Here is a 6,873-nt window from a genome sequence, read left to right as displayed (position 1 = left end):
CCACCTACGAATATTAGCCCCTAAAAGTTTCCATGGTTCAAATCCTCTGATTCACCTGTACTTGTGAAATGGACATACATAGGAACCTAGAGGTTATAGTGACATTGCAATCAATCACTTAATTCACATATACATGTGAAAGGAACATCCTTAGGCATCCAGAAGATATATTGTCATTACAATCAATTTCAGGCACACTAGCACAAAACAAGCCCACTTGATGTCACACAAGTATGTATGTTTTTTTCTTCTAAAAAAATACAAGACCAAAGCACTTGCCAATTCCTCTAGATATTAAAAAAACATAAATAAAATAAAATATTTAAGTTTTAAATGTTAATTTTTGTTTAAATAATATAATTTTAAATGTTAAAATCATTTTTAAATATCACTTTTACTATAAATTTATTATTTTCAAAACTCTAAAATTAAATTTATTAATATAATTATTAATTTAATTAAAAATAAAAAATTAATAAATAAAATTAAATATTTAAGTTTTAATTTTTTATTAAATAATATAATTTTAAATGTCAAAAATATTTTTAAATATCATTTTTACTATAAATTTATTATTTGTAAACTCTAAAATTAAAATTAATAATTTAATTAAAAATTAATAATTGAATTTAAAAATAATAGATCCTACCAAGATATTTTTGGTCATATTTACATGTTATAGTTTTGGCCATGTTTATATTATGAGAAGGAACAACTCAAGTACATTTGTATCAACTCACTTGTATTCATATCAAAGAAATACAATAAGCTAAGAATCATACTTTATAACATAAACAATGATTGATATAAAGAAAAATAATGTAAATATGTTAAAAATCAAATTTTAAAATGAGAAGTTAAAAACCATAAACATTTATATACTTTACTATTTTAAGTAATTCATACAAATAAATAAAAATAAAATAAACATATTTATCAAATATATTATTCATTTATATTTAAAAATAAAAATAAAACTTATCATTTAAACATATACAAATTAATTAAATTAAAGAATAATAAAATGATAAAAATACAAATTTATAATATTTCAATTATAGAATTTTATTATTATTATTATTATTATTATTATTATTAAACATCAAATTGTAATAACATTCTTTTTTTAAATCGAGATTCTATTCATTCTTCCAAAAATGAGTACATCAAAAGTATAACGCACGTAGTCTCACCCCAACCAGGTTTGTTGACTACCACTAACAACAAATGACAATGCAATAGAAAAACATCAAGTGACATAGTCCACAACTTGAAGGGCCAAAAGCATTAGTAAACTAACAAGATACATAAAACAACTGTAATCATGTTAGTCACTGGAAGTGATGGAAGCTCGGTTGTCTGGGGTTGTTCCTAGAGGCGGAGGAGGGTGGAAAGAGCATTGAATGTGCTCTTTGAAATGGGCCATGCAGGCCTCCATTTTTTTTACTTTTTTAGATAACATGTTCTGGCCTCGCCAGAAGACCGCCACATGTTCTTGAGTATGACACTGAAAGTAGTGCATCTTGTTCAAGGTTGCAAGTAGCTTCATGTGCTCCTCGTGCCTCACTCATTCCACATTTTCCATTCATTCCAGAAGTGATTGAATGAGGTCCTCACAACGCTCCATGCAACACACCTGTTGCCGCCCATTCCCCAAATGACGCGCCACCCCCTAACTCCTCACTCCATGACGAGCCAACCTGATGTGATGCTGACTTCGTTGGGAGCGACCCCCTCGACCGACGATCGAACCTCCCTAGGCGGTGCAACCTCTTGCCTTTGAGCGACCCTGATGTTTATCTCACGTTCTGCCACCTCCTCGGACCGCTAAGGTTGCTAAGCTCGAGCGAACCCCTCTGGAGCCACCACGACTTGAATGATTGGGGATGGGAGCCACCTCCATCTAGAAGATGTGCGCACCTCCCTCTGGACTACCCAAATTGGGCTTCACGCACGATGAAGAACGAGACATGCGAGGATCAGGGTGCATGTTGATCCACCTGAAACCACATAATAATTGCACCAAGGGAAAATTCACCCCTGCTACCCACAATACCATGTTCAGTCTCTCTAAGATGGACTCCAAGGATCTTAGACTCAACACGGCCACAGACAAATCTCTGACGCGCACCCTAAGAAGCTCACCCGCAAGCCAAAAAACCACCCAAAGAACAATGCACCTACCCTAGAGACGCCACCAAGCCCGAATGGCCCCGACTAAAGCACTAGTGGGTGCAACTAAGACCTTATCCCTCCAATTCAATGAGAAAACCACCAGACCCTATTTGTGCAACAAGAGAATCCATATACCGCTACTGAACCAACACAACTCCAGTAAAACTAATTTTCCCCGTCAACTCCTCCATTCCACAGATTTAACTCGTAGACCAAACCAACATTTGTCAAAGATAGACCCCTGTTAACACAAGAAGGACCTTCGGCGCTCAAACGCCACCTCTCCTAAACTAGGTGTCCATGGAAGCAACTGTTTACTCGCTCTAAACTCACATACCAAGTTTCTTGGCATAACCATACTCTACAACTCTCATTGTTATTTTCACACCATATCCAGGTATCGCCTGGGTGATAACGAGCCATGCCACCAGCCATTAACTGACCACTGATGCCAAAACCTGCAGAATACCATGTGAATGGATGTTTCACACAAGGTTCTTTAAACTCCCCTGTACTCAAGGTACTTGGAGAGGACTAGGAGGCAGGTCCTCGCACCTGAAGCCACGTTCCATAGATCATATCCCACACATTCCTTCAGGGACTACATTCACTTAGTTCAACATGTCCATCGGGGAGGCCTCTTCTGAGGTTACGATCTTTCAAAATTCTTCTATAATGGCATCCTGAGGAGGTGGGGGCTAGCCATGTATGAATTCCTGACTCTGGTGCCCACTACCCTAGATTTGCAAGCTTGTCCACAACTTTGTTTCACTCCCGGTCTATGTGTTTAGTGATTACATATTAAAAGGAGGAGAGTCTTGATTGGATTTTCTCCCTGATGGTCTCCAGTCCCCAACTCTTGATCACTTTTTTGGGGGAGATCCATTGATTAGTTTCTGCAACATAAATATTGTGATTTTAGAATCACATGTAACCTGTAGATTTACCACTCCTTGCTCTGTTTCTGTTTGTAATCCTTTCTCTAGCACTAGGAATTTAACCACATTATTGGTGGTGCTTCCACATGAGGTTGCATAGAACTTCACTACTTGCCCCCTTTCGTTGCAAATTACTCCACTGGGTCCTACCTGTCCCTGGTTTCCCTTGGAGGCACCATCAAAGTTGAGTTTGTGAAATCCCCTTGGGGGTCGAATGAAAATGTTAGGTGATTGTTCCCGCATAGGCCAGATGGTTTCTAACACTGAAGAAATGGAATCTTGATATATTTCCTATGCTATCAGGATTTATTTTTCTCTGCCTTCTACTTTCCAATCCTCTTCTGACCAGCGGCCTATAGAAATGGTCTCTTTGATATTTCGCTTTACTGTTAGCCACACCTGGCCAATTTGTATGCTTTCCAAGTGGAAATTTGCTCGGTTCCTTGCTTTCCATAAGTTCCAGAGGAAAAAGCCTTGGCAAAGGCACCACACCATGTTGATGATGGGTTTTTTGAAGAGTGTCCATAAGCACACCTCAAGCGATTCGATCAAGCTATTCACTGACCTGTCATATTCCATGAACAGAGATGTAACCTGATCCCAGAGCTCTTAGCTTTGGAGCAGAAGTTCAATAGATGATTAGTTGTTTCCTCTTCTATAGTGCACATAGGGCACCAGGACGGACCACAAAATCCTTTATTCTCGATTTTATCCCATGTAAGAATCTTGTTGTGCCCAGTTAGCCATAGAATGAATGATATCTTTGGACACAATTTGGAATACCAGATCCGTTTCCATAAGGGGGGTGGATTCTAGTCACCTGAAATACATAGGATTGAATAAGCTTCTTTAAGAGAAAAAATAGCTTTTGTCTTATGACCCCAATGTAGTTTTTCAGGTTCCCCATTGTTGAGGATAGGAAGTTGTCTGAGGATTAGGGAGAGGGCCACCCAATCCAGGGGCAGATCTTGTGCTGGCCAATGTTTTGAAGATTTCCATTCCCTCCATTTTGCGGATAGGCTGGAGACATACCAGAAGTATTTTATCTTTTGCACTCCTAATTGCTTGGTGAATGCTTGGATCTCCCTAAGACTATCCTCTTGGCTTAATATGGGGTGTTGCATCCATGAATTGTCCCAAAATTTAGCCTTAAATCCATTTCTGATTTCCCAGAAGCCATGTTCCTGAATTAGTGCCCAATTTTATTTTGCTTGATTCCAGATGGAAGACCCATTTTGGAGGATGTGATGATCCATCAGAGGGTTCTGCCAGCTCTCTGTGCCATATTTACCTGATCATTACCTCTTCCAGGTCTCCTCACCACCCTGCAACCACCTACACCGAAATTTGGTCCCAAGAGCCTACAACAATGTTTCAAGATCCTTGAGCCCTAGACCACCGTGAATTTTTTATTTTCATAATTTATCCCATGCTACAAGAGCCCACTTGCGCCCGATTTGTGAGCCTGAATAGAGGAATTTTTGAAACTTAGCTGTTAGATCTTTGTAGACACTTTGGGGGGCCGGAGGGCCGAGAGTTGATATATTGGGAGGGCCCGATGAACAAATTTTAAAAGAATGAGCCATCTCGAGGTGTTCAAGATTTTAAAGGTCCATTTAGATAATTTCCGATCAATGTGGGATAACATGTCTTTTTAATGTGATACCTTTAGGTAATTTGGAACCAAAAGGACCTCGAGGTACATGCTGGGGAGTGCACCTATTCTAAATCTGAGGATTCGGGCTGGATGGCTTTGCACCCTTGGGTTAGTGTTGAAGAAGAATATATCTAATTTATCGCCATTGATTAGAGTGCCCGATGCCTGTTGAAACTCTTCTAGGATGGAGCCAAATTTCCTAGCCTCCTTCAGAGTTGGTTTACCAAATAACATGTTATCATCCACAAATTGTTGATGGGCGATTTAAGGGGCATATTGGGAGATATTTAGTCCTGGGAGAGATAGTGAGTCTGCCATAGCCTTTATGAGTCTACTCAGTCCTTAAACAACTATGATGAAGAGAAAGGGGGATATAGGGTCCCCCTATCGCAGACCTTGGGAGCCTCGAAAGGGATAAGAGGGTGCCCCATTAACCAACATGGATTAAAAGTAGGTTACAATCATAGATTTGATCCAACTTATCCAAGTTGGGGAGAAACCAAAAGCTTCAAGGATAGACAAGAGATAATTCCAATTTAGGAGATCATATGCTTTAGAAAGATTAAGTTTTCTTAGCATACCTTGAGTTTTAGAGGATATAGAGTGAATTACTTCATAGGCCACCATTATGTCATCCAGGATATGTCGACCTTCCACAAAACCCAACTTCTCTTGCTCGATTATATCTTTCAGAAGGAGCTTTAACTCCTGGATGATAATACCAGAAGAATTTTATATGCAGAGGGCGATTGGACGAAAGCCACTAGGGTCTACTACAACTCCTTTCTTTGGAATGAGTGTGAGAAAAGTTTCATTCAGTGCCGACCACATTCATTTAAAATGAATGGAGTCTTCCACTAAAGTTTGGATTTCCTTCCCCAAGAAGTGCTAGTTCACTTTGTAGAATTTAGAGGTGACTCCATCTAGGCTCGGGGCTTTATTCGTAAGAAGAGCTCTAACCACTGCTTCCACTTCTTCATATGAGATCTCCCTCATGAGAGAATTATTCTAGCCCTCCGAAATGATTTTCGGGATACATTGTCTAATTCTGGAGATGGGGTCTCCGAAATGATTTTCAAGATACATCGCCTGATTCTGGAGACAGAGTCGCTTCTATCCACCTCTGGTTTCGTGAATAGGGATTGAAAATGCCTGATCAGCTCTTCTGTGATGTCCTCATGTCACACCAGTCGTCGTACATCTCATCCTTTTAGGGAGAAGATCTGAATAACCTGCCTGTGCTTCAGTGTGGTTCTGTGAAAGAATTTTGTATTGTGATCTCCCTCTTTAAGCCATTGAATTCTTGATTTTTGTCTCCATTGGATTTCCTCCCATTTTTGACATTGTTCTAATTCGTTGAGAACTTCTCCCTCTTGCTCAACCAATTCCTCAGTTCTCCCTTCCAGGATGATTCTTTGTTGGATTTCCTTCATTGCTTCTTCCAACCTTCGCTTGTCCTGGTGAATGTTCCCAAAGTCTGTTCTATTCCATTATTTGATTTTCCTTTTCAACTCCTTCAACTTGAGTTGAAAGGTTTCCATTGAGTTATGACATGTTACTCTTATTTATTTCCACCATGCTTCTAGCTTGGTGAGGAAGTCCAGCTTCTCCAGCCAGAAGGACTCAAAGCGGAATGGACGATTCCGTGGAGCCATCCTCAGGTCTATTGCAAAGCTTATCAGCTAATGATCTGATCCAAGGCAGGGGAGGATCATGGCTTGTAGGTAAATATCCTGTCGGAGGATGTCATTGGAAATGAGAAAGTGATCCAATCACGATGTTATCTGGTGTTTTTCTCCTCATTTGTTATTCCATGTGAAGGATCCATTCACAAACTCAATATCTTCAACTTCCAGGGCTTGGATGGTCTCTTGGAAGGATGTTGAGATTGGGTCTAGTATTTTGATACCTCCCTTCTTCTCGCCCAGGTCCTTGATCATATTGAAGTCCCCTTGCCAAGATTCAACTAGAATTCCCCAGTAGGTCTTTTCGATACCTCAGATTCCTTAAAAAACCGTTCTTGGCCCCTGATAGCATAGGGCCATAAAGTCCCATGAGCCAGACTTTCTCTAAAAGCTGATGCACTCACGTTGATCTGAGAGG

The sequence above is a fragment of the Pinus tabuliformis genome, chromosome J, assembly GCF_031772625.1.
Source record: "Pinus tabuliformis cultivar Carrire ecotype Pingquan chromosome J, CPIR1, whole genome shotgun sequence".
Taxonomy (NCBI): Eukaryota; Viridiplantae; Streptophyta; class Pinopsida; order Pinales; family Pinaceae; genus Pinus; species Pinus tabuliformis.
This window is presented reverse-complemented; position numbering follows the sequence as displayed.